The sequence below is a fragment of the Pygocentrus nattereri genome, chromosome 18, assembly GCF_015220715.1.
Source record: "Pygocentrus nattereri isolate fPygNat1 chromosome 18, fPygNat1.pri, whole genome shotgun sequence".
Taxonomy (NCBI): Eukaryota; Metazoa; Chordata; class Actinopteri; order Characiformes; family Serrasalmidae; genus Pygocentrus; species Pygocentrus nattereri.
This window is the reverse complement of record NC_051228.1, coordinates 29,191,571-29,204,597: the sequence shown is the minus strand read 5'-3', so window position 1 is coordinate 29,204,597 and position 13,027 is coordinate 29,191,571. Positions and strand designations below refer to the sequence as shown.

At 40.7% G+C, this 13,027-nt stretch overlaps 1 protein-coding gene across 2 annotated transcripts in view; it reads left to right on the top strand.

The window, feature by feature from the left end:
* The first annotated feature begins 3,035 nt into the window (after window positions 1-3,035).
* The window catches only part of LOC108427265 (roundabout homolog 1-like), a 295,097-nt gene continuing 285,105 nt past the window's right edge, over window positions 3,036-13,027 (top strand). For both annotated transcript variants that reach the window (XM_017697276.2, XM_017697275.2), the window contains exon 1: window positions 3,036-3,323. The gene's annotated coding sequence lies outside the window, so the exon portion shown is untranslated. The remainder of the gene's footprint in view (window positions 3,324-13,027) is intronic.

Genomic DNA, 13,027 nt, shown 5'->3' with positions numbered 1-13,027 from the left:
TGTAAGTCAGTGGAACCAGAATTATTTCCAAATCATTTTGGGCTGTTTCTTTTGCTCCATTCATCATGAAATTCACACACAATGTAAAGGGTGACAGGTCATATCAAATTATGTCAAAAACTAAAAAATGTCAAAAATGGAGATACGAGGTTTTGTTCTGACAACAACGATATGTGTAGCTCTGTTTGATGGGGTTAATCAATGTTAGCTTGGTGCTAGGCTAAGTTTCATGAGCCCTGCTAGCATTTGGCCACTAACTGCATTCGTTGTCTGGCAGAAGCACATCCAGACATGAAAAGTTAGGTTGCTTAAGTCAATCATCAACGCCTCAACACTTCAAAATGGTGCAGAACTATGGAATTCATCCTTCACCTAACCGTCTATCTCTGACAGACTGATGAGAGCCACCTTTGGAGATGACTAAAGGTTTTACCTGTTCTTGCTATCCAAAGATTTTTTTTCCTCGCTGGATCAGCTCGTTCACCTCTTTCCCACAATGTTGGCCCTTGATATAAAAGCTTAGAAAAAAGATCTGTGTGTCCACACAGCAGTTATACCACTTTAGCTTGCACTCTTAGAAAACATGGTTCTTCAGTGGTTCTGTTCAGAGCCATGAGTTCCAAATAGAATCATTTCATGCTTAAATGGTTCTTTGCAGGGTGAAATGGTTCTTTAGATTGATGGAGAATGTGTTGTGTTTACACCTTTTTGTTTTTTGCTGCTGTTGCTACTACAGCCATGAACAGTGCAGCACATCATGGCTGTATTTCATCTGTCAAGATGCCTTAATAACTAACGGTGTACAGACGGGGCTCTACGAGCGCTGCAATATGGTGCCTGTGACAAGTGTGACGTCAGTCGGATACTGTCTCTAGAAAAATCTTTACTGTGAAGGACAAAACTGAGGGACTGCATACAGTAAATGAAAGAGGCCAAACAACTTGGAAAAGTTGGTTAGTGTGTAGTTTAGCTGGCTACCTTCATCCAGCTAAACTAATCCCAGACAACTTGCTATCTAGCTATCCAGACATATTAGCCATCCAGTTCATTCCAGCTCCAGTTGCTTTGCCTTTTTCCTTTAAAACCACTTAAACTGAGTGCTTTGTTTTGATCATCAGACTGAAGGTTTTTCTCTAATGAAATGCTCATTATGTAAAGTTGTATTGAACCTGATGCTGCTGTGAGCTGAGGGAGAACAGTCATTGTAGTAATCACTGCACATGACTGCAGCCAAACTGACAGGCAAAGTTGCAAAAGCAAGGCTGAAAGCTAAAGGTTTTATTTATTTACTGCATTAAGGTTGGTCGCCTAATTTAGGCTGCAATTTCAGAGCCAAGAAGAAAGTCAGTTAAGGACCAGTCTGAGTCAAGGTGCGAGTCAATCAACATGCCACTTGAGTGTGGCTCGAACCTCAAGGGTACATTCACATTGCACAATTCAAGTGTTTTTCTCCGATCTCATCTTCCTAACCTGATGGTTCACATTTGTTTAGCTAAGTGACTCAAATCTGTCATTAATGTGAACGAATCTACGCCCTGAAACGACTCACATGTGCACATCCTAATCAATAACATCACATGAATGAGCCACAAGTGTCAACATCAACATCAAAATAACCAGCAGAACAAGCTTTTTTGATGAAGATAATTCGCTCTGAGCAGCTCTCAGCTTGTTAGCGCAAGATGTAGCCGAAAAAAGGCTCTGAGGCTTTTTCAGCGTGTGCTGGCAATAACTTCAGGTTAGATGCTGCTGCCGCGTTAACACTGAACGATGGCACATGTTCAGTGAAAAAACATGAATTTCAATCTGAGGGTTGTCTTTGAGGTTACCTGGCCACAAATACGTGCATACCTGATCTAGGAGCACCTATGAAAGCAGGCCAGATCTGACTTGAAAAGATCAGATTTGTGTGTCCACACAGCAGTTATGCCTCTTTAGCGTGCACTCTTAGAAAACATGGTTCTTCAACGGTTCTGTTTAGAGCCATAAGTTCTAAATAGAATCATTTCATGCTTAAGTGGTTCTTTGCATGGTGAAGTGGTTCTTTAGATTGATAGGGAATGTGTCAAATATGGTTCTATATGGAACCTTTTTTAAAAATGGGTCTATATAGCACCACAAGGGTTCTGCTATTGTTACGAGCTTGACGTCTGAACAATAGAAGAACCCTTTTTGGTGCTATATAAAACCATATATACAACCCAAAACATACATCACAGCGTTCTCCGTCAATCTGACGAACCATTTCACCAAGAACATTTAAGCGTGCAGATATTCTATATCAGTGGTGCTGGAGAGCTTCACCCACAGTTTGTTACACCTGCTCCAGCTAAACAGCCACTACCCAAGTCTGATTGGCTGGATCAGATATATTAGAGTTCAGTAAGAGGCAGAGCAGCTTATGGATGCAGGTGTGATGTAAACTCTGCAGGAAGTCAGCTGTCCAGGACCAGGGTTGGAGACCACTGTTCTATTGTTAAAAGCTTGGCATCAATCTGAAGAAACATTTTGTGGTTCTATATAGGAATCATGATGTGAATGTTGCCCAAACTCGCTGGTTTTCTGTGGTCAGAAATTGACCATTGATGAAGGGCTGGATGATGGCCGACCTGCAAAAATGGGCTAACTGTATCCCAGCAAGGCAGAGCTTCAGAGCGGCTTCTACTAAAGCAGCCACAGAGTGTAGATATGCAAATATTTAAATATATGAATTGTGAAGGTCCCGTTTCTCTCATGCCGTTTGCTTATTGCTCACGTGACTCTTGCATATGACTGATGTGGTAAATCAGAGTTTGCGAGCGATCGATCCGATTAGATCACAATAAAACGAAACTGGAGCCAAATCCATAAATCTGTGGTGGATCTCATGGCACACTCACCCGAAGCCCGCGAGACCCGTCAACGCGCGCGGAGGAGCAGGCTTTAGGACCCGGGAGGCGCGCGGTGGGGAGGTGTGTGGAGGTGTGTGGAGTGAGTGACTGAGTGAGCGCGCGCGCTCCTGTCCCCGTCAGCACTCCGGACCTCTCTCTGTTCAGCACGCGGGCGGGTTAAACCGCGAAGTTGAAAAAAGAAAAGAGGGAGAAAAAAGAAAGAAAAGGAAAGAAAGCACAACGGAGCGTGACGGGGGCGGGCGCAGCACGTCCGCGGGCGCTGCTTGCGTTTTCTCGCCTCGTGGAACTGCGCGCGCACGCATTAACCGGCACCGGCGCGCAGCTCGCGCGCACCGGCCACTTCACAGCCCAGAGCGCAAGCAATGGTGTAGGGGCGCTTACTGGAGCGCGAGCTGAGCGGAGTGACACTGCAGCAGAGTGGAGAGGACAGAGGTGAGTAGCGCGCGCGGTTTGCCTGGCCATGCTGTCCGCTCGCGGGAGTCTGGAGGACACTTTCTGTCTGCCAGTTTAACAAAAAGCTGGACAGGCTTGAGAGGAGCTGAGAATGTGAGTGAGGAGCGCAGAGGGCAGGCTGGAAGACTGGAGCGCACGAGGGATTTGAATTGGAATGGTCAGCACGTGCTGGGTAGACTGATGGAGAGAAATGGATATGGTCATTTTGAGTGACTGGTCAGCCGCTTTTTCCCTACTCAGAGCTGGAAGTTTAATCAATCATTGTAATGCAGAAATACAGTGGATTATAGCAATATATAGGTAACAGGTCACATAGTGTCTCTCTCTCTCTCTCTCTCTCACTCTCTCTCTTTTCCTCTCTCTCGCCCTCTCTCTCTCTCTCTCTCTCTCTCTCTCTCACTCTCTGTCTCTCTCTCTCTCTCTCTCACTCTCTGTCCTCATAGTTCATATCCATTGTTCAAACTGCTTTGCTGACCATGTTGCTGTGTACTTTGATCCTCCTGTCCAGCCTGACTGTGGACAGAGCTGAGCTCTCTGTAGGCGGTGTGTGGTGTGTCCGCTCACTTCTCTGAGCGCGCTTTATTGTTTATTAGCCCGCCCCTCATCACTGTGCTAATACAACAGCTGCGTTCTTGATTGGACCCGTTTAGAGGCCCACTTTTGTAATGTATTAGATGAGGAGGAGCAGTGGAGATGTTCGCAGAGCCTCAGCTGATCACTGCAGGCCCACCTGGTTTGATATATTTGATCAGCATTGATCTTCAGTAACACATCTATTTGATCACCATTGATCTCCACTTGCTTCCACTTCAGCTCTGCTTGGTGGAAATTAGGCTGAAGACGCTGTTGATGCGTTGCGCGCGTGAAGAGAGCTCGTGCGCATCGAGGTTGGACCGGAAACCCCCGGGCGTGAGAAGAAGGCAAGGAGCTGTCCACCCGCGGTGGTGCTGAACGCGACGCATCTGATAGAGTTTAGTGTGTAGAAGGCAGTTTAGTTACAAATGAGTGTTAGGAAGAGACTTTCATGTTCCCATAGAGTAGAACCTACAGTGTTACACCAACATCTGCAGCGTTGAGTTGGCTACAGTTTGTTCTCTGCAGTGTTTGTGTCCAGCAGGACTGAAAAGCTATAGGTTTTTGTCCAATGCCGTAACAGTTATTTCAACACAGGAAAGAGTTCATTAACACTGTAAGCGCTCTGTATGACAGATGTTAATTCAGTGATAGGTGTGCGTTAATGATTGTAGGAGTTGAATGCTGCAAATGTTCATCCAACACTGTAGGAGTTCATTAAACGTTTTAGGTGTTCATTCATACACACACACACACACACACACACACTATCGACACAAGTCGCTTATCCTTCTGGGTCGTGTGGGTCGGTGCTGGAGCCTATCCCTGTCCCTGCAGTCATTGGGCAGAAGGCAGTAAACACCCTGGACAGGTCGGCTGTCCATCACAGAGTGTTCATTCAACGTTTTATATATACAACAGTGTAGATGTTCATTCAGCACTGTAGGTGCTCTTTAAGTTTTATTAGGACTGGGCAGTATAATGATAATAATTATTATCATGATAAATTATGTCACAGTATGTCACAATCTGCCTTTCTGAGCATATTATGGAGGTCAAAAATATAAGAACACTGACCATCTACATGATCACTAATAATTGTATAATTAGTCCCATTTACTCAGATTTATAATAATTTATAATAATTAATTTTATTTACTAATTTATCCTCATTATTTTCGATAGTATTTTTAAACTGTGGCACTTCACGTTGTTTTCTGTTCATACTTATTGAGCCTCAAAAACTCAAAATATTATGATATATTGTGTGAAAACATTCCTGTAGTTGTTCATTCAACAGTGTGGGTGTTTAACACTGTAGGTGCTAATTTAGGACCATAGAGGTTCTTTCAATACTGCAATGATCATTAGCTCTGGAGATGTTTATTCCATCCAGTACATGTTCAACACAGTAAATGTTCATTCAACACTTTGGTGTTCGTTCAACACTATAGAGGCTCATTCAGCACTATAGGTGTTCAAGACCGTGGTTGTTTTGGAACACTTATAGGTGTTTCTTGAACATTGTAGGTCACTGGTCGCCAACCCTCCTCTTCCTACCTTTCTGAAGAGCTTATTTCCTGCATCTAAAATGCTGCCTCCCCTTTACCTAAAACTAATATATCTGATCCAGCTAATCAGGGTCTTCTGAAGGACTGAATTAGTTGGAGCAGATGTGTAAGATTGGGGTTGGAACTGGACTCTGCAGGCTCTTCATGACAGCATTGATGACCACTGCTGTGAATGTTCACGGAAGTGCTGTAGGTGTTTACTCAACACTTTAGATGCTCATCCAACTGTACTGTAGATGTTCTTCCATGTAAGTCTAGATCAGAGTGTGAAAGTGTGCCACACTAGCCAAAGTTGGCCCATGATTGTGTTTGATTTGGCCCACCAGAAAGATACCCAGAACCCACCAGCTCACATGGGCCTTTGGCCCACCGCAATCATTGTACTTTGGTCCCCTAAAGGCAAAAAGTTTACTCAACACTGTAGGTGTTCATTCAACAGCAGACATATATTCAACACTGTAGATGTTCATTCAGCACTCATTCATTCAGTACTGAAGGTATTCGTTCAACACTGTAGACATGCAACCCTGCAAGAGTTCAACCCTGTTCACTCAAATACTGTGGGTGTTTGTTTAATATTGTATGTTTCCCATGCTGTTAATGTTCATTCAACATTGAAGGTTTTTGTGCGCTGCTTTGGCTGTGGTCTCGGATGATCCTGGGGGGTGGTAGCGGTTCTGTCTTGCATGACCTAAGGGCTGTATCTAATGAAATTATAAGAGCGTGATATCCAATTCCAGTCAGTCGACTCTCTTACTTCGACTAGGGGGAAAAAAAAATTAATCCTTCTGCGAGTGCTAATACCGGTGCAGCCATTCATTCAGAAGCACAATTCGAAAGGTTAAATCCTAAAGTAATGATCTCCTAATGCTATTATGTGCTAACCCTATCACATAATTACATGTAATCTGGAATATACAAAATCTACTGCAGTGATTCTTTCCTCTTACTGTGTTATTTTTTTTGTCTTATTTTTCTGCAAATAGTGTTGATACATAACATCCTCAGGGCTGTACTTTGCGGTCTGTGGTGCAAGGAAGGCCTGCCTGAATACGGCTGCCAACTTTGTACTGAGTAAAACAGTATAAACCAAGCCAGTGGTCACTGAGGCCTGTACTTCATTAATATTCCAAAGAACTCTCTTCTTCCTCTGCTCTTCAATTCTCCATGATTAGAGACTATGATTTTTTTTCTTTTCCCCTTTGTTAATTTCATATGTGTGTCCTTACTACATATAAGTCTTTGCAGTGGCAGATAGAGCAGCACATTCCCCTCTTTTTATCATGCCACAATACCTCTTAGGGGCTGATTTATCTAGTGACAGCTGAAATTGCTTTTTTTTTAAGTAAACATGGCTACTCTGCTCACCCCTAAAGCCTTATGAATTATTTTCAGCCTGTCATTCACTTAGTTACCCTGCAATTATTTGATTAAAATAGAAAATGTCTTTAATAGAGGTATTTGACACATATGCACAGTGCAGGACGCTGTCAATAAAATCCAGTATTACAATTTTTCTAGATGTATTACAGTCTCATAAGATACTCAGTCAAAATCGGTGAGGATTGGAGTTGGCAGATTTATGCCCTAAACATGCAAGCAGTCAGTTTGTTATTTTGATGTTGGCATACCTGTGTTGCCATTTTATGATGTAAACAATGTGAGGCAGGTAAGTGTACTTGCACTATATTTAAATGCTACACCATGTACCAACATGTTGCAGCATAAGAATGCATGATTCATTGTGCTTAACAGCCAGTTAATCTCAATGTAGCATGGTATTTAAACAGGTGATGTTTTTGTTAAACAGTGTAAAATGCCAATTTAAAGAAACAAACAAATAAATACACAAAACAAACAAGCAAATAAATGAATAGATTTTGGTTAATAGAAAGTACTATAAATATAATACAAATTGAAAACCATCTGCCAATTTGGCTGTAAATAAATTGAATTCTGTCATAGAAAAAAATGAATTCCTAGTATCAGAATGATATTTAAGTTTGTATTAATTTTATTTTACCTTACATGTAGTCAGTGATACATTCAGAGGCCCTTTTAACTCTTTACAATCTGTCTCCTGAGTAGTTGGGCCACATGCATCTCTTCTAAGTCCATAGTAAAATGGAATGTGTAATTGGAGCTTTCTTTGTGCTACTGTGTTTTCTATCAACTGTAAAGAAGAGGCACCCTGCTGCCTTTATTGTTGGATGCATTGTGATGTGTTCACATTCACAATGTGATTCAGATCACTAAGAACTCAGATCACTATTATTGATTTGTTGAATCAGAATGCCAGTAAAAGATGTGAAATGTACTCTTGTTTATATGTTTACTTGCTCAAAATGGTAGTTGTGAGATTACAGATTTTTAGCTTTGCTAGACTGTGTTTTTAGAAATCAAAATGACTGCAGCAACAGCGCTGCAGAATCACGTTATTAAAGGAAAAGTGTAGATCAAACAGCAGAAACAGACAGTTATTTGGCTTGGGATTAAAGAATTAACCCTAAAACCTCTTTGTCTTGCTAGTCAATCCATTCAGTAACTTCAGCTTTGTTTTTGTTCCATTTAACTTGTTAAAATCTGCCCCAGAGTAGCTGTGTTGCATGTCTATGTCCATCATAGTAAATTGGATCAGGGACTTTCTGTATTGTAGATTTGTTTCATCAGAGTAACAGTAAAAGGTCAAATTTAAAGTTTGTGAACAAAATAAAAATCTATGAAATTTTGGCTGTTAGATCATACATGTCATATAAATGCAGAAGTAGTATTGAAAAATTACATAATGACATGAAAAGAGGCAACAAAATAGGAGAAATAGACCATTTTAAGGTCAGAATTAAATGGTTAATAAAGTTAATGAACGCATTCCTGAGTATTGCAAAAAGACAACATATCTAGCATGGCTTGTCTTGATCGCTTTGTTTAGATTTATCTCCATCTAAAACTGCGAAAATGAACCTTATAGAGCATTCTAAACATTAACCAGACATAAACCACTTTTTCAGAAAGGAACTTTTACTATTTATTCAGTTTTTATAGGCTTTAACCCCTTTAAAGGCCAGGATCTGTCAGTGGATCCAAAACCTTTTATTAAAGAAACTAAAGAATAACAAAGCCAGTTTACATTGTAGTCCACATAGTTATTTAATAAAAAGCCCTAGTATGTAATAAGCCCAGAGGTTTAAGGGTTAAACTGTTCTTTTAAAGCAATTGGAAGCAGCCAGCAATGACATACATTGCAGGTAACTTGATTTATATATTGTGGTCAATATCATTTTCTCAGACTAATACTAATATACCTTTACAGACAATATATCGTTCAGCACTACATGCAGACACAGTAATAACTGCAACAGCAGGTGTAAAGGGTCATGTGTCTTTTCTACCAGTGGCATTCATCATTCATCTGAACATGTGGACATACATGAAGCAATCTCCTTTGATGTGAATAACGAATTGCATTGAATTTCAATAAAATGTGAGTATGCATTATTGATGGCAGTATAACACAATTTGTTTGTTGCTAGAAGAGGCTAGGCTGTGTAATGATTGTAGGGGAAGCCTTCAACAGAGGATGAGAGTGTTGCCTCAGACTGGTCATTTAATTACAGTATTGACTGACACGGTCTACACTGATGCCCCCTCACTCATGCATATTTCACTGTAGAGATAAACGTTTATTGCCTCTGTTTACCCATTCTCAAAGATGGGCAGCGAAGAGCAACTTGTAATTCCAGGGCCCAGAAAAGAGGGAAATATAATAAAAAGGATGAGGAATAACAATATATAATGACCAAAGGGTCCAACATATGTTTAGTTGTCAGTTTAATAAACCATTCTACACGCTCAGAAAAATGGTGTGAAACTACTGGGGCAGTACCCATCTTGTCACTGGGGTGGGACCCTCAAGGGTACAACTTAGTACCTTTATTCAGGGAACATAATTGTTCCGTAATCCATTGAAATGATATTTTCTGAATTGTATTGACTCCACACTCTCTGTCTCATCTCCAGGCTTCTTAGTTTATTGCTCTGTTTGAAAACATTGTTATAAAAAAAGGTACAGATACGTACTTTTCACCTGGGAAAAACTTTTTTAAGATGCACAATTGCACCGTGGAATTGTAGTAGCTAAACAAAACTAGGCAAGTTGGAAATGACAATAAATTTGCCACCATACTGACATTAGCAACATGTAGACATTGACTAGATTACCCCTAAAAATCTACATTTATCCAGAACAGATTAGAAATGAGGGAATAAAGCTATTTCAAAGCTACAACCATAAAATTATTATACACTATTTGGAGCCTATAAACTCCTAAATCAAGGTTTTCCAGTAAAGGGACTCTGTGTTAACAAAGTCATTCTCTTTATAGAAAATCTGTCCCACGCTGGCCATCTTAGCAACATCCTGATGCCATTATCTCTTTGAAAGGGGAGAGACCGGTGCACCAGAATCTGAAATCAGTGGAAAATCTGGCAAAAATTATGCAAGTTTTTTTTTTTTAGCTTGTTCTGGTTACTGCACATGTACATGTCCCCCCAACGAGGGAAAGCTTTTCCCACATGTGGTTTAACCAGCAAGTCATTTGGCTCTTTTTATGTAAAGGCAGCCCTTTGTAAAGATGACTAGTTGAACATTATAAACGTTTATATTCATTTTCAGCCTGTGAACTGTCTCCTCCTCCTTTATAATGTCTCACATGTTAAAAAGAAAAGTGCAGCCAGACTTTGTCTGTAAGAGTGCACTACCATACTGTCTACTGTTGCTGACTGGTGCCATAGCAACTCTAGTGAGATAGGTTAGGCCAACATAGGCTAAGTCTGTGTTGAATTAATTATTTCCAAAATCTGACTTTCTGCAGTTATTAGATTGTTTTTGGAAATGTACTCAGTATGACCTGTCAAATTAATCTTTTTTTTTTCTAAGCATTTACAAAACTGCTTTAGAGTTTCTAATTATTTTGAAGGGGAGTCTCTCCAGAAGTCTGTCCAGAAGTCTATCCTGCTGTTGTAGCTATGAAAGAACACGCTTTTGGATCGTTAAATTAGGCTAAAGTTGGTCAGTAAAAAAAAGTTTGACTCATGACAAATGTATGCTGTATTATCAATTATGCTGAAATGCTGTCCAATATGCGAGCCTCATTTTCAGCTTGAGCAGGAGAGAGCTGACACTGTCTTCTGACTAGCCAATTAGATATGGCAGTACAGAGGGACCAACGCCGAAGTAAAGTAGGGAGAAAATTTCTGAAAGATCATTCGACCAGAGATAAATCTTGCACTTTTGAAAATATTTTAATTTCTTAAGCTACTCACATTCTACTTGTACTGCCACTCCTTTTGGGAGGCCCAGGTCCACCTTGTAGGTGCATGATTACAAGACTATAGCCCTTATATTGTAATTATATTGTATTATAATGTAATGCACACAGTCTACCCTGTTTATTATTGCTCAGGTTTAGACCATAGGGCCATTGTTGACCAGATATTACTAGGGTGATGGACCATTCCCAGCACAGCTGTGACACTGACATGGTAGTGGGTGTGGTGTGGTCAGGCACAGTTATTACACATGTGAGCATCACTGCCAGCTTGTAAGTGGTCCAGCAGCCAAAAGTATCCAAGCAAGAGCATTTGTGCTTGTCTTATGTTGAAACTGCTTCATTAGACAGACCCCAGATCATCTGCACCTTGCTGTCCAACTACAAGCCAAACAAAATGCATAATATAATCACCACAAAAAAAATTCCTTTATTTTGAAGCTTTTTTTTCTCTTTATGCCCTCTTTTTGAGACAGGATTAACCAGCTGATTCCCCTCCTCACTTGAGCATTGTAGGTAATGTAATGGTACAATTATAACCCAGAAGTTGTTAGAGGGTCACCTAGAAGCTGTGGTTCCACAGCCAGCTTCTGGTGTTGCCCCCTTCACCCAATATGAAGACATATTTTGATGCTCTACATATAACATTTTAAATCCTTTTTCTTTTTACAATTGTATATTTAGCAGCAAAACAATGTAATCTTATACAGCATATATACTGTTTTCTTACTAGCCCTCAGCCCACCACAAACATTGTGCTTTTGACCCACAAGACAAAAAGTTTGCGCATCCTGGGGCTACATAATGGATAACACAAACTGTGCATCAATAAAGAGGCTACAACATCTTGCTATACACGAGGAGGTGTTTCTAATAAAGTGGCCGTGAGTATATATCACTTAAAGCAAACTAGTATGGGAAAGAATGTGTTGGTATATGTAGGTGTGTGTGTGTGTATGTGAGAGAGTGTATACATTTGTGTGTGTCTCTTGATCCCTCTAGTATATTTTAAGCATTTGTGCGATATTTCCCCAGAGAGATGATTCTATCTCATGTGTTCGTGTCTCTGAGGTTTTGACTCATAGTGTTTCTGTTCTTTTTATTGAATTTTGCACATTCTTACCAGCAAAATGCTCCCACATGATGAAAGCACTAAGCACTCCCTGCCTATTCAGACTGCCTACTGTAATGCGGCTTTTGTACCAAGGTAAATATGCTATAAATATGTATGAGGAATCTGCATTTCCATGAAAAATTGCATTTCTTTTATAATTGATAGTCAAACTGAGTTTTTTAAAATTTTTTATCAAGACAATGAGTTGTCAGTTGTCGATATTTGGAATCAAAGCAGAATTGCGCAAATTGTTTTGGGCAGACAGCTGGGTTTTAACATAATTAGTGAAACGCTGACACAGGCTGGGTCTGCTTGGAGTGTTCGTACTGATGTCAGTCATTCATTGTCTTTGTGCTTTTGTGCAGGTTAGACAGAATCGGTATTGCTGGTAATCAAGCACGGTGGTTCCTCAGTCAATAGCACCTCTTTGCCAGGTGCTCCTCTCGGCTCGTTTATCACTGCGTTTGTACACGTTCTCCTGGATGGATGTGTGGGGTAATGACCTGTGTCCAATGGATGGACTCTGGTCACTTTATGGCCAAAAGAAATAAGTTGTAATTCATGGCCCCCCAAAAAAATACCAGGTCGCCCTTAGGCAATCAATGCTGGTGGACATCCATCGCGGAGATCCTTCCTTATCGCTGTCATGGCCATTCTTGTGGTGTCGGCCGTTCAGCGAGCCATTTTGCCCTTAATGTCTGGTAATGACAGTTGTGCCTTTTATTTCCCCCGCCGTTGATTGAGTACCTTTTTATTGAATTTCCATTGAAGTGATCGTTTCTTCAAACCTTCCCCTCGTATTTAATTTCACACCAGAGAGACACTTTCTGCACTGCTGGCCATGGTGCCAGTGACGAATAGACTTTCATCGCGGCCCAGTTCAGACAGCACTGCTCATGCAGCAGCCCACCTGGAAAGATGCCTATCCCAGGATAAGCTGTCTAACACTTCGAGTAGAATTAGCTGTAGAAAACATGATTCATCACCACTTTGTTGAAGGGTTTTATATTTGTCTTTGGGAAACCTTTTGCTAATAATGCAAAGATATTTGGCTGCTAAATTATCATCTCCTTCCATTAAACCCTTCAAGATCCTGTA